The following is a 23,603-nucleotide window of genomic DNA, read 5'->3' as shown; positions in this document are numbered from 1 at the left end:
TCCCCGGCACCCCGGGGCTGCAGCCCCCGAACCGGGGTGCAGAGCTCCCCCGGGCAGAGCTCCGAGCTCCCGCGGGCTCCCGTGGCCGCAGCCCCGAGCCGGGGTCCCGGACTGCCCAGGGCTGAGCAGACCGCACCTTCCCGAGGGGCCCGGACGCGCCCGCGCTGCGGGGCCGAAGCTCTTCACACCCCCGAGCTGAGCAGCCCCAAGCCCGCCCGGAGCCGCCGGTGCTGCGGGGGCCGGAGCTCTCCTCGCATCCTCCGGGGCTGCGGGGGCCGCCGCCGGGAAGAGGAGCCGGAGCCCCCCGCGGCACGCCCGTGCTGGGGCGGCGGCGGCCGCGTCCCCGCTGTCACCGCCGGTGTCCCGTCCCGCCGCCCCCGGGCCTGCGCTGAGCCGGAGGCCGCTGGGTCGCCGCTCACTCACCGTGCGGAGCCGCGGCTCGGCGCGGGCCGGGTGGGTGCGGCCGCCGGGCGGGTCCCCGGGCGGTGCGGCGGCTGCAGCCCGCTCCCCGTGTCCCGTTCCCGTGTCCCGTGTCCCGTTCCCGTGTCCCGTGTCCCGAGCGGCGGCCGCGGGCGGGGCGGGGGCACCGCGCGCCACGTGACCACCGTGTCATCCCGACCGCCATCTTGTGCCCGGCCCTCCCTCACGGGGAGCGGTGCGCCTCAACAACCCCAACCCCATTCCCAACCCCATTCCCATCCCCGCCCCCGTCCCCATCCCCATTCCAATCCCCAATCCCAACCCCGTTCCTATCCCCAACCCCGTTCTCATCCCCATTCCCATTGCCATCCCCAGTCCCAACCCCGTTCCTATCCCCAACCCCGTTCCCATCCCCGTTGCCATTCCCATCCCCATTCCCGGAGGGATCCACAGCCCCCCTGCCCAGCACAGCCTGGGGTGCGCAGCACCAGCCCACTGCTCCCTGTGTTTTGCTCCCAGGGTCACTGAGGCTGGAAAATCCCTCCCAGCCCATGGAGTCCCAGCTGTGCCCAGTGCCCACCTTGTGCCCAGCCCAGAGCACTGAGTGCCACCTCCAGCCCTCCCTTGGACACCTCCAGGGATGGGCACTCCAAAGCTCCCTGGGCAGCCCCTGCCAAGGCCTGAGCACCCTTTCCATGCAGAAATTCCTGCTGCTGTCCAAGCTGAGCCTCCCCTGGCACAGCTTGAGGCCGTTTCCCCCTGTCCTGTCCCTGTTCCCTGGCAGCAGAGCCCGACCCCCCCTGGCTGTCCCCTCCTGTCAGGAGTTGTGCAGAGCCACAAGGTCCCCCCTGAGCCTCCTTTTCTCCAGGCTGAGCCCCTTCCCAGCTCCCTCAGCTGCTCCTGGGGCTCCGGCCCCTTCCCCAGCTCCGTTCCCTTCCCTGGCCACGCTCCAGCCCCTCCAGGGCTCTCTGGCCAGGAGGGCCCAGAACTGGACACAGCCCTCGGGGTGTGGCCCCAAAGAAGCCATCCTGAAACCATCTGAGCATATGTAGTGCCTCCAAAATATTAGATTCTGACATCAGTGTAGCTTGCTCCAAGGAGCTGAGGTGTAGCAGGGTGTGAGAGCTCCTAAATCCATCTGGCAGCTTTCCAGTACCTAAAGGAAACCTACAGGGAAGACTGAGAGGGACTTTTTAGAAGAGCATGTAGTGCCAGGACAAGGGGGAATGGCTTCCCACTGCCAGAGGGCAGGGTTAGATGGGATATTGGGGAGAATTCCCTCGTGATCCTGGACCGGGATGAACACATCCTGTCCCAAGATTCCCAAAAGCAGAGTGCAGGGTGTTGGAGCAAACTCTGCTACCTGCCTTTATTTCCATCTGCAGGAGCTCTACTGGCCATTGGGCTTCAGTTCTCTGTCAGCTCTGGAGATGTTACTAATAAAATCTCAGTTAAAATAAACTCACAGGACAATTCAGCTTAGGAGCAACCCCTGGGTGTCACCATCCCCAGACAGAAAGAGGCTCAAATTTTGTTCCGTGACCACTAACACCCATTTCAAACCTTGCACTTCATAAATTGTGACTTCTGATACAAAACTGGGGTTTTTCCATGCCAAAAGGTCAAAATCCTTTCCTGGTGCCCACAGAGGGGTTCCTGTGTGTGCTGAGCCTGGTTCTCTGCAGGGCTGTTCCCCAGCCTGGGAAGATCTGCAAGGTCTGATTAAAACTTTTCCAGTATTTCAGGCATTTTTCCAGCCAGGAGATTGTGGAGATAGCAGAGCAACACATCCAGCTCCCCCTGTCCCAGGCATGAGAGGATGATAACACACATGGGAGGGACTGGATGTACGTGTGTTTGAGTAACACTGAGCCAAGACACATGTTTTGCTGATCTTGGCACGTAAACAAAACAAAATCTGAAAAAAATCCTTGTGACTTATCCCAATCAACAAGTGATTGCAGACATTACCCAAGCAAAACTAAGAATTAAGCTTGAATAAATAGTAATTTATGCACGGGGACAGGTGAAACACAGTGGTGTCCTGGGCCTCTGTAAAGAGCTGTCAGTCCTGCACTTTCTAAAAATGGAGTTGAGCCATTCTAAGAGAAAATTCTCTGTGTAATAAAATGCAAATTTAGAGCCAGCTTGGAAGTTATTTAAAGTCTGCTGTGACCGGCAGCTCCTCACAGATTTTCATCAGCGCCAGTGAAGAGTGGACAAGTTTTGTTTGACCTCAGGATCCAGGCAACAGCTTTCACCCTGTGCAAACTTCGGTAGTTAGGAGGGGAAATGCAGATGGAAGAGAATGGCTTTGGAGAAGGGTTCTGGAGAAATCCAGGAGCATGGTGCTGGGGACACCAGATGCCAACAGCTTTGATTCTCTCACCCCTGAGGAGGGATTTATTTGTGAGTAGATCTAATACTGGCAGCTCTGTTCTGGTTTTCCCCGGGTTGATCAGGCTGGCTTGCATGAGGAAGAGGAAACCAGGAAGAGTTTAGGAATAGGGAAGGCTTTTGGGGGTGCTGGTGCATCTCCCTTGGGGCCGTGGAGCTTTTGGAGTGCTTGGCAATCCCAACTGGAATTTATCTTTCCGTTTGCTCTCCTTGTGCAATGCCATGAGGACGGGGTGGGGGGGGGGTTAAGAGGGTTCCTGCTTTTCAGCAGGTGGCTGTTTCCTTCCCGACTATGGTTTCTTGCCATCCCATCTCACAGTGCTCTAATAGGATTAATGTTGTTGACACTTCTCTCGTACAATAAATCCCCCCTTTCCGGGGTTGTTCCCCCAGGATGGGCGTTTTCCAGCAGATAATACGAACCTGAAGCTGTGCAAATTGCTTCCCTGGGAGCCTCACCTCCCTGTTGGGAATGACAAAGGGCCATCCAAAAGGCTTAGGAATAGCTGTCCCGGGCTGCTGCCTGGGCTTAATCCTGCTGAGCCACTGAAAACAGTATTTCCTGCCTGGCTACAACCAACCCCCAAGTGTGGGGGAGATTCCAAGAGTGTGCCAGCACCAAGGCCAGGTTGGATGGGGCTTGGAGCCCTGGAAGGTGTCCCTGCCCGTGGATGAGCTCAGCTGGGGGTTTCTTGGCTGGAGCTTTGAATAAATTGATTAATCAGAATCAATGTGAGTGGATCAACAGTGAAATGCTAATAGGTCACAGTCATTAGGCATTGATCAATAATCTTTAAATCGATGATGTTCCAGCGGAAGAGGTATTTTTATTTAGCAAGGTATGTTGACTATTAGCATGCTGACACTTTATTAATGAACTAATATTAAACGAAGTAAAATTTCAATTACCTTCATCTTACCTCACTCACTAAGGGTCCTTCTCTGAGGGCAGCAATGGCCCTGTACCCATCATTTATGCCATCCCTTGATGACATCATTTCCTCACTGACAGCATTTATGACATCATTTGTGTGGGTTGCATCATTCATTTAGTGCATTTATCCATGACACCATTTACACCGAACAGCACCATCAGCTCAGTGTCTTTGAGATATCTTTTTGGTATCATTTTGACTCCATATGACATCATTAATTCAGCGTCTTCACACCAAACCCTGATGTTTGATGGGTTTGTACCGACTGTGATGGTTTTAAAAGCCTTAGAAATAGAAACAGCCAGAGAGGTCGTTGCTCCAAATGTGTAGAGTCCCACAGGGCTTTGTCCCTGTCCCCTGATGGTAGCAAGGGCTGTTCAGAATAAGGCAGCAGAGCAAAAAATCAGAATTAAATACATGGTGAATGGAGTCGAGCAAAGAGCACAGTGAATCCACATGCTGTGGCTTTAAGGAACTGCAGGACAGGGCTGTTAGCTGCAGTATAAATGGGAAAAGAGACCAAAATCCCTGTTTCCAAAGGATGCAGGAGATTCCGTTCAGCTACTTTGTTATTCAAGCAGTGATTAATGGTGATGGCGTCATCCTCTCTGATCAGGGATATTAAGCAGTGATGGGTTGCAGACAAACAGCATTATAAATGCAAGATTGTTTCAGATCATTAGGAAAATACGTAAACTAATTTCTTTAATTAATCTGGCTTTAATGGCTGATTGCTTCTGATTAAAATAGCACATGTCTGGGGGAAATGTGTCAAAATTGGAAGTCAAAGGAGAAACTCTTAATGGAGAGAGGGCAAAAACATTTCCCCATTTAAACAGAAGAAAGAAAAATGAAGTGTGGAAGATGGTAAAAGAAGGAAGTCAAGGCAATTCCAAGGGGAAAGCAAGCCAGCAGTTCTCCAGATGGGACTGGTGGGTTTTCCAGGGGCACAGGCTGTCATTGCCTTGCCAGAACATCCCTCTGGAAGCAGTGTCCTGGTTGGGCTGGGCACTGCTCTCCCCAGGGTCCTGGGGACTGGACGTGTCCCTGGGCTTCAGGTCTAGAACCAGGACAGCCCATTCCGTGCCTTCAGTGGATCCGTACAGCATTTCCTTTAGTGCCGTGCCAGGCATTTCCCGTGGGATAATGAAAGGGCGACAGAGGATCCCGAAACACGGCTCTGGGATAAAAGCTGCAGCTCCCACTGGGCTGGAGATGATGAGTAGCCGCGGGGCTGGGAGCGGGATGGAGCTGACGACTCCAGGTGTCCCGCTGCAGATATCCCCGCTCCCGGCCCCTTCAGCGAGCGGGCTTCTCCAGCATCCCGGGAAGATATTCTCTTCCCTCTTGCTACTAACGGGGTTTGCTTCTCCTCTTAGGGGAAAAAAGCAGTTTCCAGAAAGTGCTGTATTTCCTGAGAAGGGCGGCTCCCAGGCTCATCAAATCCCTCAGTCCCTTTCCTGCCCCGTCTCTGGCTCCGGCGCTGCCTCCTCTCCCAAGGAGCGAGCGCCTGCTCCCGACCAGGCTTGTCAAAACCCGCCAGGAGCTCCCGGGCTGGCAACGCTCCTCAGCACCCGTTCATGGAGCAGGGTGTTCTCAACAACCCCCCTCAACACCAGCCTGTGCTCTGCAGCCCTCTTGCTGCGTCAACAAGGAGGGCACGGTGCCACCCTCTCCGTGTCGGAGGGTCACAGGTGGTACGAGGTGACAGGGACAGCAGCAGCTCCGCGGGGCCATTATCTCTGTACTCCTGCTGTGGCAGGAGTTTGGATCTGATTTGCTTTGAAATTCCTACTGAAACAATACCTCACGTGCTGCAGCCCTTTGGTTTTTCCAACGCGATGCCAGCGCTGCTCATCCCAAAAGCTCCCCCCCACCCCTGCCTCCCCTTACATGAACTGTGAATAAATAAACGTTGACGTGGATGTGGATCGTTGCTGTGCTGCATGTCCCGGCGTGCCTGTTTCCTTGGAAAACCTGTGCTTATCCCCAAAAGGGTTTTCCAGACACAGCAGCAGGGCTCAGCTGAGCCTGGACCGGAGCCCGCACTGCTGCATCCTCCTCCCTGCAGACGGAGCCTGCGTGCTCGGGCAGGTCCGGCAGCCCAAAAGGCATTAATTGTGGAGTCATTAAAACTCAGTTACCTCTCCAGACAGGAGCTGGGAGAAGAAAGCCTTGCTCTGGGAAATCAGCAGCGCCAAGGTGGGATTTTAGCAGTGCTGTGGCTCTGCAGTGACTCAGGGAAGCCTGATTAGCTCCAGGCTTTCAAGAGAGATTACCTTGTGGATGCTCCCCGTATTCACTTTGCCAGCAGGTTCATTCTGCAAGCAACATGCTGAAATCCTGGGAAAACAGGAGGCAATGGCTTTGCCAGTGCTCAGGGCTGAGCTTTCAGCACAGCAGAGGCTGGGAAGACGCAGATTTCTTGAGGCAAGGAACTAACAGTGAATTTGTAAGAATAAGAATTGTTTCCTTGGGACTGGCTGTGCTGATGCAGCCGTGCTCCGCTGAGCAGAACCCATCCCAAATGTCCCCAAGATGTCTCTGAGCAGAAGGAGAGGCCACTGGACCCCTTTGCCCCATCCTCTTCTCTGGCTGTGGAAGCCTGGCTCCCACAGCCTCTCCTTGCTTTCCCTGGCTGCCACCCACCTCTGCCAGGGTGTCCCCAGGCTTGCTTTGCTTTGGAGATGCCTTGGAGCCCAAACTGGTCCCAGTGCCCAGCCATGGCCTCCCCAGTGCAGAACAGGAGGAAATGCCCCCACCTTAACCTGATGTCAAGTTGACAAGCAGGATGATGCCTCCAGATCATCTTCAAGTCACTTCCTTTGGAGACCCAGGAAAACCTGGCTGTCCCCCTGTGCCAGGCCACTGAGCTCCACACCGTGTCATCTCCATGGTGCCCAAGGGGCAGGAGCAAAAGGATTCCTGGAGACTCCCAGTGAAGCTCTGTGTGGTTTTCTGCTGAGCCCAGAGATGTTGCAGTCACCAGTGGCAGCTTGCCTTCCTGATTAGACCTGGGATCCCATCCTGGAGGCTTTTTCATATCACACTCTCTATATGTCCTTCACCTCATGTGATTTTGGGAGCTGCCATTGCCAAGAAAAGGTTTGGGGATTCTGTGCTCCTGTTGTGCTGGCAGCCGAGGAGGGCACGAGTTTCATTCCCAAGCTGGATTTTCTCGGTTTTCCCTGTAGGGGCAGCAGTAGCCTTTGAAGCCAGCCCAAAGGAAGAAAACGATCTGTATTTTAAAAACAAACTCCTGTTCCTAGTGACTGCAGCTCTGATAACAGGACTAAGGTCAGAATGAGCCTCTGCTAAGTGGGTTTAGCAGTTATCATGTTGAACTCAGTGCCTAAAGCTCCCTAGTGATTTGTGCCCTGTGTCCCCAAGCCAGCTCCATTCCTCAAATTAGCATAAGGTCTATAAATCAAGCTTCTTTTGATGATGATGATAATAACAACAATACCAATACCAATAATAATAATAATAATAGATATTTTCATTGTCCTGATTGATTGCAAGCAATAGTCCTGCCCTGGAGTGGAGATCTCCAGAGCTCCCTTCCCAACACTGCTGCTGTCATGCATCAGGTGAGGGAAATTAAGGATATGCTATTAGGGAAAGGTTCTTCCCCCAGAGGGTGCTGAGGCACTGACCAGGTTCCCCAGGGAACGGGCACAGCCCCAAGGCTGCCAGAGCTCCAGAAGTGTTTGGACAGCCCTCCCAGGCACAGGGTGAGACTACTGGGGTGTCTGTGCAGGGTCAGAAGTTGGGCTTGATGATCCCTGTGGGTCCCTTCCAACTCTGGGTTTTCTGTGATTCTGTCCTTAGAATAAATCTCTGTCTGGATCCCTGTATCCTTTCAAGGAAATATCAGATAAAACAGGTGGATATCCTCTTACCAGCTTGATAAATATATACAATCAAATAAACCTTGAGGACATCAGGTTCTCCATGTGAGGATGAGCATCAAACGTTTTCCCAGCTTTGGGGCTTCTACAGTTTTCCCTGCAACAGCCTCTGGATACAATAACCTGGTGCTGCTTTTAGGAAGAAAGGAAACAAGGGGAGAAGCTGATGATAAGGTTCTCATTTTGATGGCAAATGTTGGTAACTTGAAGATTTAACACCCAAGTCCAAGTGGAGCTAGAGAACAGTACTTGAGTGGGATTGCAGAGCAGTATAAGCCATAGAAAACTCAGAATGGTACAACCTCCTCACTCCTGCTGAGCCTGGACCCCTTCAGCGTGGCCACACAATTTATAACTGCAAAAAACGATGTCATTTCCACCTCTGCTAAAGAAACAAAAGGAGCTCAAAGCAACTTGGTGGCTCAGGCACTGCCGGGGCTCAGACCTCCGTCTCCCAGGCCGCGGGTGCCTTTCAGAGGAGAGGATGGCGGAGGGTGTGTGGGAAGAGGGCGGGAGGTGGAGCGGCTCCCATCAAATCCAGCGGGAGTTTTGTGTGGAGCACAATCCCATTAGCGGTGTTATTCACGGGTCACGGCCCGAGGGCTGAGGGTTGAATGTGTTTGTTCTGCAAATTGGGCTAATATTGTGAGGAGCATAAAAGAGGATGTGTAACGTGTGTTTGGCCTCTGTTTGGAGATCACAGCAGAGAATGTTCCCTTGAAATTGTATTAGCTCGGATGCAATCTTAGGGTAACTTACAGCTAGGGAAGGCTTCCATGTCACTAATAACAACCACCATCTTTTTAATGTTTAATACATCAGAAATCAGCGCAAACAAAATTTTGCTGTGATTTCTGCTTTTCTCCTCTGTTATCAGTCTATAAAATTATTCAATAAATGAGAGTCATGGTGAACAATTAATTGCTTAGCAGTGGGCACTGCAAATAGATTTTACCTTAACTTTAGCTTATCTGGGCTGAAAACTTCTGTTGTTCTGCTCTTTCCCTGGAACTCATCTCATCACATATCTTTGAAGCAAGTTCAGGAGTTGTATTAAAAAACATTAACTAAATTTTGATCTAAGAATAACTGCAAAAAATACTGTGTTATGTCTTTATTGATGCCTTTAGACCTTGCCCATGTTTGTGCTATTAACTTAATCTTTTCTGCTTTGGGAAACCATCAGTGGGAGCCCAGAAGGATCTAATGTGTTCTATTTGCAGGATCCACTTCTTTGGCTGTAAGTACTTTTAGATGGAAGAAAATAATACTAATTTGTATTCAGCTGTTCCTGGACTTTTGCTCTTGCATGAGAATGGTAACCATTATTGTATTTATTTACTGAAATCCTATTTGCACTTTCTTCTTCCAGATCATAATGTGATTTTACTTTCATGCCAAGGAATGATTGTTAACTGGTATTTTGCTGGTTTTTTTTAGAAATTGGTATTATCTTTCATGCTTTGTCTCCCCATATTCTAATGAGAGAACCATACAAAATCAAGCTGATTTCAACTGGGTACCTGAAGTTATACAAGAGGAACAGTGGAACAGGGGCCTGAATAATGAAACTCCAGAACAACCTAGGGGCTTGAACAAGGTGTAAGATTCATGTCACCAAACCCTGTTGTTTGTGCAAAGTAGATGTCAATATATTCGCAACATAAATTTGTCAATATTTTAATTGATAACGATACAATTGTAAATATTAGTTTTGCTCTTGGTTTGGAATGAGACAGCTGGAACAAAATGAAATCTGAAGCCCCTCGAGTCAGCCAAGGCTTGGGCTTTGTCCTGGAAGGTGCTATGGCACCCAGGTGACCTGGCAGCCAGCAAAGGGAGAGGCTGCCCTGAGTTTTTTGGATAAAAATGCAGATTGTGGAGATGGCATCCTGAGAGGTCACCCAAAGCTCAGGTTAACACAGCAGCCTCACCCTAAAACAAGCTGTAAGCAGCTAAAACACCTCTTGTTAGATGGGCTGTGCTGGAGTCCAGATTTGGAGCTGGGGATTGTTGCAGGGCTGTATCAAATGCCACTGCCAGTGCGGTGGCTTCACTGTCAGACCTCCTGGCCATCATTCCCTATTGTAAAATGTAGGCGAACCCAATGGGAAGAAATGATGGTGTCTGACTCTAGTTCAGAGGGCTGAATGATTTCTTTATTATAACTGTGCTATAATACATTAATATACTATATAAAGGAAGATACTAAAACTACAAACCTACTTTTCTAACTACTATATCTAACAACTATCACAAGTTGTTCTCCAGAGTCCAGACACAGGTAGGTTGGATTGGCCATCAGGCTCAAACAATCTTCACCAGGATCCAGTCAAGCAATCACCCCAGGTAAACAATTCTCCAAGCACATTCCACATTAAAAAACCAAACAACAAAAATAAAAATTGTTTTATCTTACTTTCTCTCTATACACCTCTATTAAAAATCCTAAGAGAGAAAGAAATATACTTACCACAACTCCATTTGTTGCTCTCGCATTTCTGGTGGCACTGCCGTTGTCTGTTGCCTCTGTCCTGGCTGGAAACATTTCTTTCTGCAGCAGCAGTTTTGACTTCCATGCCCAACCATCACTGGGTGTGATTATCACCACTGTAGGAGCACCCTTGGTGCAAGGAGGATTTATTAGACATGATTAATAAGCACAAATAATTTATCTGCTGTCACCCAGTAGCCCATGTCCCTCAGAGCTCAGCCTTGTGCACCAAGAGCTGCAAATGTCCTTCAAGGCCTGTTTAAATACACAGCAGCAATACCCCAGGGCTGACAATAATAGTCCTGAACCAAGCAGTAAACCAGAGGAAAGCTGGTTCCAGCTGAGTGTGGTGTGGTATCTTTGATGCAGGAAGGGAGAATAATTCCTAATGGACATGTACATGAATGCAGATGTGATTTGGATGGCACGAACAGGACGTTTAGAAATGGAAAAAATGGAAATCTCATTATCCTGACAGTAATTCAGGACTATTACAGGGAAGCTCAGCAGCTTTAATCAGTAACACTGTATTAGCATGACAGAGTTAATGGTGATAAAGTAAAAGATACTGATTAAAGAACATTTTTCTCCACTTAAGATCTGCTACCTACTGTGTCCAAACACATCAGTGGGCCAAATCCTGCCTTTGATTTGCTGAACCCTTCTCCCCAGGCCAAGGCGAGCATAGATGGGTTTGCCTCCTGCCTTGATCTGCTTGGCAGCAGCAAAGGAAGTCATATATATATTTATATATAGTGTCTGTTACCTTAGAAAGGTTCTTCTCTGGCTTCTGTCAAACCCCACTTTATTATGTCCATGCCATGGGGGCTGTTGTGCAGGTGTAGTCCCCATAGGAATGGGCAGGAGGAGTCAGATGTGGAGGCCCATATGGAACACAGAGCTGCTGCAGCAGGACCCTCCTGGTGCCACAGGGCTTCTAGCAGCTTCTCTGGGTGTTTAACAGCCCATGGTTATCTCCAGCTAAAAATAAGGCCTTGGAAGAATTAACTGGCTTCCCTGAGCAGGGAGAAATGCTGACTTTCTGTGTCAGTTCAAAGTTATTCCTGGGGATGAATTAGCCCTTGTTCCAACCACATGTCCTGGAATGGGTTCCCTGACTCTGTTGCTGCCTCAGCAGCCAAATGTCAATGTGCCTCAGGAGTCAGAGCCTCCAGAAGGAGATCTCTGATCCTGGTGGTGGGATCAAGCTTTTGCAAAGTGTGCAAAATACCTGGGGGCTTAAAATCATAATGGTGAGATAGCTTCAAATGCAACCAGCATTTCTCCTGGTTAAATAAACTCTGAGGAACAGCCTTGTTCATTAGCAGGAAAATTTATAATGACAACAGAAGCTGCAAAAGTATATTCAGGCTGCCATCAGCAGCTTTGGTAGGACCAGAAAAGGCAGGGCAGGATCTTTAAACACACAGCCCATTAAACACACAGACCACAAGTGTTTTGTTCTGTGTCTATTTAAATCAGAGTAAAAATACACCAACAGAGGGAACAGATTGGCTTTTAAAATATTCCATGAGATAAACAGCTTTGGCTAAGTCCAACTGAATGAATTTTACCTTATGAGAAGTTTAAGTATAGTCTTGGAGGTCAGGGGAAATGTTAAGGGTGGCACAAGCTGAGCTGCTTTGTAAACTTGTTCTGCAAAAATAAGCTACGTTGGTTACACAGAATCACAGAATGGTTTGGGTTGGAAGGGACCTTAGAGCTCATCTCATTCCACCCCCTGCCATGGGCAGGGACACCTTCCAACTGTCCCAGGCTGCTCCAAGTCCCTGGACCTGGGCACTTCCAGGGATCCAGGGGCAGCCACAGCTGCTCTGGGCACCCTGTGCCGAGGCCTGCCCACCCTCCCAGGGAAGGATTTCTTTCTTCCTAATAGCTGATCTACACCTACTCCCCCTTGTCCTGTCACTCCACAGTTTGTAGTAAGAGGGTCTGCTTCAACCCTAGAGTTTTTCTCAGGCTGAAATTATAGAGAGGCTAATCCAGAGGCTTTGTGAAAGGAACAAGCTGTAATCTCTTAGTGGAAAAGGGAGTATTTTACAGTTAGTTAGAAGAGCCAAGTGTCACCTCTTTTTTATTTTAATCTTATTCCAACCCCGTGATTTCCCAAAAATAGACTCACTCACCAAGAACGTCACATTCATCTTGGTTCAGCTAATGATATTTATACTTTTATATTGGATGGGATTAATTTTCCTATCCTGTTAATGCAGCATGTGATCATTAAATACCTTTACTGCACGCATAGACATATATTTTCTGTGTCAGAAAGGGAAGCAACTGGCATTTTAAATTACTGAGTGATAATTGTAGGTGGCTGTTTTCCATAGTGCTTAAGGAATCCCTTTCATTATGATAAATGGGTATAAGACTCCCTTTCTACACAGAATCAGTTCACAAGTGAATTTATCCGACAGTCACGGATTGTGGGTCTACTGAAGAACATTTTCCACAAAGGTGCCTGTGTTCATGTAGTGAACATGTGTAACAGCACCTTATGGAGGAGAGGCACTGAAACTTCCAAAATGATGGGTTTGGGTGCTAACACCTCATACAACTAATGCTGCAGCTCACATCCTGCCAAATTTCACTGAAGCTTATTTCACATCCACAGCTCAAGAAGTGCAGGGAGTGCCTAAGCAAAAAGAGATCCAATGACAAGCACAGTAAATTATTATCCTGGCATTTTGAGTAAAATGTTTTACAAAATCAATTTGCAGCCATGCGCCATTAAAGTATCAACTGCAAAAGTGAATTCCAGCACGGGGAATCTGCCAAAAATAAAAGATTTTATCCTGACAGGAGTGAAACAAACAGACATTCAATCAGGGTAGATGTCAGGAAAGCCAAGAGAAATAAGAGCTCCATTCTACAGAGCACTGTTTCCCAAGACATAAAAACAGTGATTAAAAAGGAGACCCTGCTGTTTGTGAAACTCTAAAGCTTGAGTTCATGGCTCCTGAACGGACCAGTGCCTTCAACAAAACCACCACAGCCCCTGTAACCTCCCACAGAAAGCAAGGAAAGAACTGCTGGGGTTTGACCATGTTATCAGGCAGCACCTCCCACGTGGAGCTTGTTTCTGTGCACAGAGGTTTGTTTCCTCAGCCACAACAACACAGAAAACGTGAAAACAGAAAAACACTCTTTTCCCTGTCAAACAGGAATTTGAGTTTACCTGTCAAACATGAATTTGAGTTACCTTCAAAGGAAGGTGTTTGAGTTTTGCTTCACAGGAAGCTTTCCCATCTCTTCCATTCAGTGTTACACTGGTCCCTCATTCACGGGCTGTTTCAGGGAGGTTCCTAAACCCTCCCAGTGTCTGTCCTGGGGCGGCTGCCTTAGTGGGCACGGTGGTGTGCCATCAAAGGTTGGAGGCCTTGGAGGCCTTTTCCAACCATAATGATTCTGTGACTGTGTGATTCCATGGAAGGTGTGCTACCCCACACCCACCCTGAACCTCCCAGCTGCAGTCTGGGGTCAGGGGCCATCGGTGCATCCCTATTGCTACCAGGAAAGGTTTGGCTTTGACTGCTCTGTAACCAAAGACCTGCAAACACCAAGGATCCTGAAGAGGGGTAAAACATCCCATTCATCGTTGAATTTTGAGTTTGAGTGGATTCTCCATGCACACATAAAGAAAATAAGATGTTTTTCATAGCTTTCTGCGTTCAGCATGGGACTCAAAGTCATTCCCAAAGCAGGACACGGCAGCACCATTTCTGCACCCCTGCTGTGTCCAGATCCATGCCCCCCAAGCACTGTTGCACAGCCCATTCCAGCCCTGTGTAAAGAAGAGTAAATGACTTTTACCTTAATGAATGGTGAAGCCAGCCCACAACTCCCTTTTCCTTTATCCACGCTCACAGTGTTACTGACATGCGCTGATTCGGAGGGGCAAGCAGACAAAAGTTTAATTTGTTACTCCAGTCCTCAATGGGGATTTTAAGGATTTTCCAGACAAAAGATTAAGACTCAGCTAGCCCCAGCTGAATGCCCCTTTCTGTTCAATTGCTTTTTGTGGTGTGACTGCTAACAGTGCTAAAAGAAAGAGCCTGATGACTGATGTGCTGCTTCATTCCAGTTATTGGAATCTGTGCTCTGAAACACAGGATCAGCTGAGCCCTTGGCAGAGCTGGGAGCACAACAACGGATTTCCTCTGCAAAGCTCTGTTTGCCACCAGCCTCAGCCTGCCTTTGGGTGGAGCAAAACCTTTCCAAAAGTACAGATGGATGATATGTTTTGTTTGCAACCCACACTGCCTGGGCAGCATAAAAACTGTGCAATATGTAAGAGCCAAAACCAGAGTGAGTGCAGGGAACAGATTTCAGTGTGAGAGCTACCGAGGGTGCCCTCAGTAACTTCACAGACAGCACCGGGCTGGCTGGAGGGCAGGAAGCTCTGCAGAGGGATCAGGACAGGCTGGATCCATGGGCTGAGGTTCAGCAAGTGCCAGGTCCTGCCCTGGGGTCACCCCAGGCCCTGCAGCTCCAGGCTGGGCAGAGGGGCTGGAAAGGGCCCGTCGGGAAAGGCCCTGGGGGCTGTGCCAGGGCTGGACAGGAGCCCAGGGGTGCCCAGGGGGGCACGAGGCCAATGGCCCCTGGGCTGTGCCAGCCATGGGGTGGCCACAGCCCCAGGGCAGGGCCTGGCCCCTGGGCTGGCCCTGCCGAGGGACCCCGAGGGCTGTGTCCAGTCCTGGGCCCTCCCGGCCAGAGAGCCCTGGAGGGGCTGGAGCGTGGCCAGGGAAGGGAACGGAGCTGGGGAAGGGGCCGGAGCCCCAGGAGCGGCTGAGGGAGCTGGGAAGGGGCTCAGCCTGGAGAAAAGGAGGCTCAGGGGGGACCTTGTGGCTCTGCACAACTCCTGACAGGAGGGGACAGCCAGGGGGGGTCGGGCTCTGCTGCCAGGGAACAGGGACAGGACAAGGGGAAACGGCCTCAAGCTGTGCCAGGGGAGGCTCAGCTTGGACAGCAGCAGGAATTTCTGCATGGAAAGGGTGCTCAGGCCTTGGCAGGGGCTGCCCAGGGAGCTTTGGAGTGCCCATCCCTGGAGGTGTCCAAGGGAGGGCTGGAGGTGGCACTCAGTGCTCTGGGCTGGGGACAAGGTGGGCACTGGGCACAGCTGGGACTCCATGGGCTGGGAGGGATTTTCCAGCCTCAGTGACCCTGGGGTTCTGTGATTCTATGATAGTATGACAACTGGTATGGACTGCCCCTGCTCCCATAACTATGAGGCACCTTTGGCATGGCTGCAGCCAACAACAAGCACCTGTCTTCATTCTAAAGCTGAAGGGACTGGGAGTTCACTCTCAATATTTGCTTCTCCTCTTGTAAGAGCGTATTGGCGAGTACAGTAATTTCCTTGGCTTCCTAATGCCTCACCTTCTCTCAAGTCTAGAGGAGATGAAAGCTAAATTTCATAAAACAGGGCAGTGAAGAGTAGGCAGAGAAGCAATGTGAGCAGCAGTGAGTTGTTACATGCTGAGGAAAAAATAAAATTACAAAAGTTAACTCGTCCAGATCCGAAAAAAAATTTGAACCATATTTAAATTGCCTCTAAACTTCTTTAAATAATTCCCTATAAACCAGCCTTTTACAACTAGACAGAAGTTAGCATGGTCTCACTCTTCTAAGGGTAAATGAGGGTGATCAACATTTTTTAAAAGAAAATAAAAATTCTGAAAAGGAATAGAAAACATAGAAGGAATTGAAAAGCAGTATCAGGAAGATAATTTACTGCCTTAGAATTAGGATAAATGTTACCAGACAACATTTTGTTTCCTGAATCTATTAAAAACCTGCCTTGGTCATGAAGAAAATCTGTCTTAGATGACTGTGGTAATTTTAGAAAGCTGCTGACCAGCTGTGAATATACATCTGCTGAATAACTTGGCAAACTGCCCCTGTTTCCAGTCCTTCATCCTGAATGATTTAATAAGATGTGGCTTTGAATGCAGCGTGATACAGTTGGATTTGTTTCATGCCAACTCCTGACACTGAATTTTTCTGAAGCTCTTTCAGAGCTTTTCCACTCCTGTTTTCCTGCAGGGATGGATGGCACTGGTCAGGCGAAGTCACACTATTGTTGTTACTATAACACCCCTTTTGTCTTGGGCAAGAGCTGGGTTGTAAAAGAGCGCTGCAGGCTGGAACCTCTGGTTGGAAGCAGAGAAGAACAGAGAACACGATGGAAACATCCCATCTCACCAAGCACCTCCTTCCTCTCACCGAGATTGCTGAATTCATCTGAGGTCAGCTGGGTCATTTACTGCTGGAAGACTGCTCCCAAAGTGTCCCTTTCCAGCAGAGAGTCCTCCTGATGTCCCATCCGTGTTCACTCATGTCTGATTTGCAGCCACCTGAGTGCCCTCTCAGAAGCTGTGCACCACCCAGCAGAGTTTCCCTGCAGCCCTGCCCATGGGTGGCTGTGGCTGTGGCCACCCACAGTGGGGAGTGTTACTCTCTCCCTGTGCCCTGATAATGTCACTTCTGACCTGCCTCAAACTCCTGTTTGCCGTTAGGTGGCCGTGCCACACCAAGGGCTCCCAGCTGCCTGGAGATCTGCTGGTCTGTTCAAGTCTTTCTTTTCCTTTGTCCTTCTGAGCTTTGGAGTTTGCAGCAGAAATCCCTGCTTGCTGCAAGAATTTCTCACTGTTAAACTTCATCCTATCTCTGACTTGTTCTCTGTACTGGGGCAATGTCAAGCTTTGTGCTATCAGCAAACTTCATTACCACGGTCTTCTTTGGGCCATCCAAGCCCAAACCCTGTCTGACAGAACCATACTAAAAAGAATGGCATTGGATTAATTAATTCATTCATTCATTAACTGCTCTTCTATTCTTTATAGAATTCCAGAATCATTGAGGCTGGAAAATGAGTCCCAGCTGTGCCCAGTGCCCACCTTGTGCCCAGCCCAGAGCACTGAGTGCCACCTCCAGCCCTCCCTTGGACACCTCCAGGGATGGGCACTCCAAAGCTCCCTGGGCAGCCCCTGCCAAGGCCTGAGCACCCTTTCCATGCAGAAATTCCTGCTGCTGTCCAAGCTGAGCCTCCCCTGGCACAGCTTGAGGCCGTTTCCCCTTGGCCTGTCCAGTTCTTACTGAATAGTCCCTTGCCTTTAGCCTGCCTGAATCTTTGAGCTTTCTTTGTGCCTGTATTTTGGTGAAAATACAACCAAGGAATTTACCTTTCCATATACAGAGCACAAGTCCACATAGTTTCTGTAGTTTCTGTCCTCCTCTTACTTATGTGGAAAAAGAAACTCTTATTTAAATTTACTTTTACCCTTGGAAAACCCAGTTTGGCTGGCTTTTGAGGCTTTCTGAGTTTATCTCTGGGTTTTTGAATCTCCAAGCCATTCCACAGCGTGACTGTTTTGCTTCATGGGGTCATGCTGCTCCAGAACTGGAAGGGCCTGCCATGCTACAGAAAGGCAACCCCATAATTATGGGGTGGCCACACAGGGTGAAGCCACACTGCAAGACCAGAAACTCTGCTTGCAAAGAGGTCAAACCACTTAGGATCCCCAGAGGTTTCTGTGTTTTCTGGGAGAACAGGCTGTGTCACACACATTTAAACGGTGCCGTGCCAGAGGGGAGAGCATGTGGAGCGCTCTCTCTCCATCAGGACAGCACAGATGAGATCTGAATTCAGCCCCTTCTGCAGAAAGCAGTAATGATATGTGTCATTCCTTTTCCAGTTCTCCCACTGCTAACCAAAATGTGGCATCAGCTATGGAAAACCCCATCGTTTTCCTTGTAATAATAAACTGCTCCCAACTCACACACACAGAAGGCAAAGGACTGCCCAGAAGAGCAGAAAGTGCCTCTGGAGAGCTCACACTTCAAAAGGAGCAGCAGGGACCTTGCAGTGCCCCCAGATTAAAGAGGTTTGGTACCCAGGGTGCAAAAGTGGGTCCCCAAATCAAGCATCACTCTGCTGACGTGGCTTTGCACTGGTGAGCTGAGATGTGATGCCAACTGACAGAGAATCAAGAGCCTGGGTTTCTGGGTGCTCCCATCCCACCCAGCAGCAGCAACAACACAGCACTACCTACTCAGCACAAGCACCAGCTGCTGCATGTGAGCCAGGGAAGTTCAGGGGGAAGAGGAGCACCCTCCTCGTGGGAGGCAAGGTGCACGAGGAACTCCCAGAGGTAAGGTGCTGCCACATCACCTCCCAGTGTGAAGGCGTGACCCAAAAGCAGGCTGAGTTGCTCCAAGCCCACACCCTCCACCTCCTCTGAGTCTCCACCACAGCCCTTCACCTTCCTGCCTCTCTCTAGACCAGATCCGTCTCCCATCAACTCATCTCTGCCTGGCCCCACTCCTCATGCCCAGGACCAGGACAGGGACACATTCAGGGAGATCTGCTCACCTGGGCTGCTGTGCGTGCCTTGGCTGAGCCGAGCCACCGCCAGCCTGCTCCGTGTCTGCAGGGCTCATCCGATTGGGAAAAATAAAGCTGGGGTGTCTGGAGGATGCAGTGCCTTGGGATCTTCTTGGCTTTGCTTTCTGCCCTCATGTTGGAATTCACTTGTTTAGGGAGAATAACTAAAACCAAATGAATTGAGGACACCAGGCCACCTGGGTTTGAGGAGAAAAGAGAAAGGACTCTGCGTGATTTCATGTGAATAAGGCAAAAACTGTTTATTGTTCTTCTAAACATTGCTTATATTTACTTCTTACCTTGGTCTACAAAATCACACATTGTTTGATTGGTTGTTGTGCTTTGTCTATGCATCTTTTGATTGGTAGCTCTATTTTGTCTACAAGGTAAGCACACATCTTTTTCTTAATCTAATTGGTAGATGCTGTAAGCGTTATTTTATTTGGGTTGATACTCCTATGTCTGTTAGCAACTTTTCTGCTTTGTCTGCTTCTTGTAACATTAGCTTTCTTGTAACATTAGCTTTCTTATCTATAAAGATGAATGCAGTTTTGTTACAAAGATGACTTAATTCTTTAGTTTTAGAAGGTTAGGCTGGTTCATTCAGTACATGTCTATTTTCCTGTAAATATGACTTTACAAGGGTTAATGCAGACCTTGGTGGGGAGGTGACAGCCAGGGTGTCCCCACAGCACTCCTGTGTGTCTGACTTCCCTGCCGCCTCAGCTCTGTGAGGCTCAAAGGCTAACAACAACTCACAACAACAACTGTTGGTGCTGCTCCCTGGGTCAGGGCAGCTCCCAGGATCAATCCAGGGGATGAGCAGCTGGAGCAGCCCTGGAGAAGGAGCTGGGGGTGCTGGGGGTGAGAGCTGGGACCCAGAACCCCCCCGTGCCCTGGGCTGAGCCCCAGCTTGGGCAGCAGGGGAGAGGGGATTCTGCCCCTCTGCCCCTGGGCTCAGGTGAGACCCCACCTGCAGAGCTGCCCCAGCCCTGGGGCCAGCACAGGAGGGACCTGGAGCTGCTGGAGAGAGCCCAGGGGAGGCACCAGGATGAGCAGAGGGATGGAGCAGCTCTGCTGGGAGGAAAGGCTGGGACAGCTGGGATTGTTCACCTGGAGAGAAGGCTCCCGGCAGAGCTCAGAGCCCCTTCCAGAGCCTAAAGGGGCTCCAGGAGAGCTGGAGAGGGACTAGGGACAAGGGATGCAGGGACAGGACACAGGGAATGGCTTCCCACTGCCAGAGGACAGGGATGGATGGGATATTGGGAAGGAATTGTTCCCTGGGAGGGTGGGCAGGCCCTGGCACAGGGTGCCCAGAGCAGCTGTGGCTGCCCCTGGATCCCTGGCAGTGTCCAAGGCCAGGCTGGACAGGGCTTGGAGCAGCCTGGGATGGTGTCCCTGCCTGTCGCAGGGGTTTGGAACTAGATGATCTTTAAGGTCCCTTCCAACCCAAATCATTCTGTGATTCTATGATTATTTCCTCTCCTAAAATCATGGCCATTCATCAAATAATAAGAAATGGTTGCAGCCAGCAGGAAGAGATTCTTGGTTAGAGATCTGTTCCTTGACAGTGAAGGAATGAAGTTTCATGAGAAGGAAAGCAGAACACAGAATTAGGGGCTGACACTTTTCCTCCCTGGGCCATGTAATTAATATCTTTTTGTTTAAAAGCATTACACAGAGAGCTGAGACCATGCCTCACTTGTACAGGTGCATGCAGTGAGTTCTGTACTATGGGAATTACCCCAATGCTCAGACTGGCAATGGGAGCATTTTCTTCATTCCTGGAAAGACCAGCTAATGGCACACTCAGCTGGGGACACAGGAAAATTTGGGTTCTCTCTCCTTTCACTGCCAAAGAAATACACTTCCATTAATGGCAATTACAGGCCAGCAAAGCAGTGAGGAGCAGAAGGGTTTATAAGAAAAAAGGTGTTTTCAGAAGAGGTTGGTACATTACCTTACTCAGTTGCATTTTGAATAGAGCTTGGTTTGGAAATGGATGCACCTCTGCAGAAAATCCATAGATGAAGGAGAAACGAAGTAATTATTTAGGACAGGACTATTTGATTGCAATGTAAGAGAACAAAAAAAATGTTGCTGTGAAATGTGAGTCATGAACTAACCACCTGCAGCATCACCAGAACTGAAGATGGAAAGAAAAAAAAAAAACAATAAAGGAAAACAGAAGAGACAACAATCTGATAACGTTGCATTTGGAACAGGCATGTTTGTAAATGGTTTTGGCCTCCAACTTAGATGTAAAGAAGACACAAAGACCAAAAAAAGAACATCACAATACTTGTGGAGGGTGAAAATGGCAATGTGGCTGTTGTGTAAATGCTTTGTCCAGAGTTTTGGGATATGAATTACAGGTGTTGTGACTCCTCATAGAATGCTATCTTCTTGATAAGATTTTCCCTGTCCTAATAGAAACTATCCCATGAAACCATTCAAAATACATATCTGAACAATTTCATGGGATAGAATAGGATGTGGTGATTTAATGTAATGTTAGAGGAGCAAGGAAGGGATCCCATGTGGGGTCTCTGTCTGCCCTTGACAACTCAGAACACAGAAATCCCTTTGTGGAATGGAAACTGGGATCACAAACCAGTTTGTATTTAATTATCTTTTAACTTCACATTTACTGGCTCTAACAGAAAACTCTTTGAGTTCTCTTTTTCTCCCTCACACACAGCAGCTCACAGGCATACCATATTATATGTAATATGTAAAATCCTTTTCCTATTAAAACCAACTACAGATTCCTTACAGTGGTTAATTATGCAGAAGATGGTATGGATATTCTTCTCAGTATTTATAAAATACCCTCAATAGGTTTCAAAGCAACGCTGTATGTAGTCTCATGCTGGTTTTGTTATAAAAGATGATATGCTAGAAGTGATTTGTGGGAGATATGTCTAATATAAACTAAACGAGCCACAGGAAAGGGGCCAAATAGCCCTGCACAGCGTCACTGGGAGACAGCTGAGTCACAGTGCCCTGCTCTAACAGAGAGCCCGTAACACTGCCCAGAAGCTTTAAAACACTTACTTATTCCCATATTTTCTTTTCCCTTTCTCTTTCACCATTACAGGTTTTCCCTACCCTGTTTGGACCTTAGCACACTCTTGCATTAACACTTTCTTTTGGATGTTGAGGAGGTGGGAGATAGGTGAGGTACACACTTTCCAACAGAATTTCACTAGTGGACTAAATAGATAATGAAAATTTATTTATTCACTGAAAATTCTCAGCTGCAGAAGCAATAGCCTGAATATGCAGTCAGGGAGTAAAGTCTGACTCTGAGTAAAACACTGGTCTCCCCAGGATGTGCTGTGGGCCAAAAGCTCAGATAACTCTGTTTCCTTAGCTCCAAGCTGGTATCTATTCAGTAGTGAGAGTTTGGCTGAAAATGGGTATAATCAGCATGGGGATGTTTGCTTATGCTTTTGCCCAAACTGTTTTATAACCTGATGTGTCACCACTGTGCTGCTCAGGCTTTTCCACAGGATGCCTCTTTTTATTCTTTGCTTTTCTAAGCCTCTCTAAGCTTTTCTGGATAGGTCATTACAATGCCATCATTCCATGCTGCCAAGCAGTGCCAGCGGGATGTGACCGAGTGTCTGCAGGGAGGGGCAGAGCAGGGCCCAGGCTCTGCTCCGGGGCCAGCAATGGCACCAGAGCCACGGGCAGGGCCTGAGCCCAGCAATTCCCCCTGCACAGGAGGCACAACTTCTTCCCTGGGCAGAGCCCAGCCCTGAGCACATTGTGCACAGAGCCTGGGGGCTCTCCTCCCTGGGGCTGTGCAGAGCTGTGTGCACACAGGGCTGTGCCCTGAGCTCTGGGATGGCCCTGCTGGAGCAGGGAGGTGCCACCAGGTGCCCATGAGCTCCTTCAGCCCCAGCCACCCTGGGATGCTGTGTTTATAACCAATACTGGTGGCTCTCTGAACACAGCTCCCAGCTGAAAGCATCCCTGGCTGCAGACTTCATGCTCCCACTTCTTTTTACACAGCTGCTTATCCCTACCTGCTCTTGCTGGGAACTAAAAAAAGCGAGGTGAAAGGAAATGGACTCCTCTGAGGAGATTCAGGGGTGTCTTTATCATGTCATAATTTCCTGACAGCATGGTGCAGCCTGGGGAGCATCAGGGACTGCTGCCAGGGAACAGGGACAGGCCAAGGGGAAACGGCCTCGAGCTGTGCCAGGGGAGGCTCAGCTTGGACAGCAGCAGGAATTTCTCCATGGAAAGGGTGCTCAGGCCTTGGCAGGGGCTGCCCAGGGAGCTTTGGAGTGCCCGTCCCTGGAGGTGTCCAAGGAAGTGCTGGAGGTGGCACTCAGTGCTCTGGGCTGGGCATCAGGCATAACTTGGACTCCATGTGCTGGGAACAGTTTTCTCACCTCAGTGACTCTGGGATTCTTTGGTGATCTATGTATGTCCCTTCCAACTCAAGAGAATCTGATTCTGTGGAAAACCCATATGCCCCATGCTGCTGACCCCTGCAGCAGCCACCTCCAATCCCCTCACAGCATCACTACCTTACCTTGAGTGCCATCCAGCTGTTTTTTAAAAAAAAAAAAAGAGCCAAAAATACCTGTGGAAGATCCTTCTTGGCTTTGGTCATTCATGTCGGAGGACAAAGCAAATTCTGAGGGGAGCTGCAGTCCCCGGCAGCGTTCCTGGTTTGGGGTGAGTTTCTGCTAAGAGGAAGCAACAAAGAGAAGATTGCACTAACTTTTTAAAAATCTATCTATGCCAGAGCTTCTCTAATGATGGAGATATTCATATCATAGCTGAAGTTTTCACAGATCTCTGAGAAACAGATACAGCTTTTAAGTTTACTTCCCCATCCTCACTTGCCCTATTCCCGGCATGGCCTAGGTCCAGGGTTTTGACTGAAGTGGTCCTAATATTTAGCTAATTTAAATGCTAATTCGACTAATGTGATGAATAAGACAAGGTGGGGATTTGTTAGCAAGTTTCTGCTGTTGCTTTATGTCAACAGATAGATTCTCTGAAACAGGACTCCAAGA

General features: G+C 49.2%; 1 protein-coding gene and 2 long non-coding RNA genes across 4 annotated transcripts in view; 1 reads left to right on the top strand and 2 right to left on the bottom strand.

Moving 5' to 3' along the window:
• The window catches only part of SGMS1 (sphingomyelin synthase 1), a 93,629-nt gene extending 93,038 nt beyond the window's left edge, over positions 1-591 (bottom strand). For both annotated transcript variants that reach the window (XM_068197020.1, XM_068197021.1), the window contains exon 1: positions 424-591. The gene's annotated coding sequence lies outside the window, so the exon portion shown is untranslated. The remainder of the gene's footprint in view (positions 1-423) is intronic.
• Positions 592-7,402: 6,811 nt separating this feature from the next.
• Positions 7,403-9,097, top strand: LOC137477803 (uncharacterized). Its single transcript, XR_011001188.1, has 2 exons — positions 7,403-7,486; positions 8,887-9,097. It is a non-coding gene; the product is annotated as an uncharacterized lncRNA (long non-coding RNA).
• Positions 9,098-10,141: 1,044 nt separating this feature from the next.
• On the bottom strand, positions 10,142-20,663 carry LOC137477802 (uncharacterized). The gene is made up of 3 exons (XR_011001187.1): positions 20,525-20,663; positions 11,732-11,813; positions 10,142-10,273 (listed from the first exon to the last, which is right to left on the bottom strand). It is a non-coding gene; the product is annotated as an uncharacterized lncRNA (long non-coding RNA).
• Between the last annotated feature and the right edge of the window lie 2,940 nt (positions 20,664-23,603).

Source organism: Anomalospiza imberbis, chromosome 8 (assembly GCF_031753505.1).
Source record: "Anomalospiza imberbis isolate Cuckoo-Finch-1a 21T00152 chromosome 8, ASM3175350v1, whole genome shotgun sequence".
Lineage (NCBI taxonomy): Eukaryota > Metazoa > Chordata > Aves > Passeriformes > Viduidae > Anomalospiza > Anomalospiza imberbis.
The sequence above is the reverse complement of the archived record's forward strand: the minus strand, read 5'-3'. Positions and strand labels throughout refer to the sequence as shown.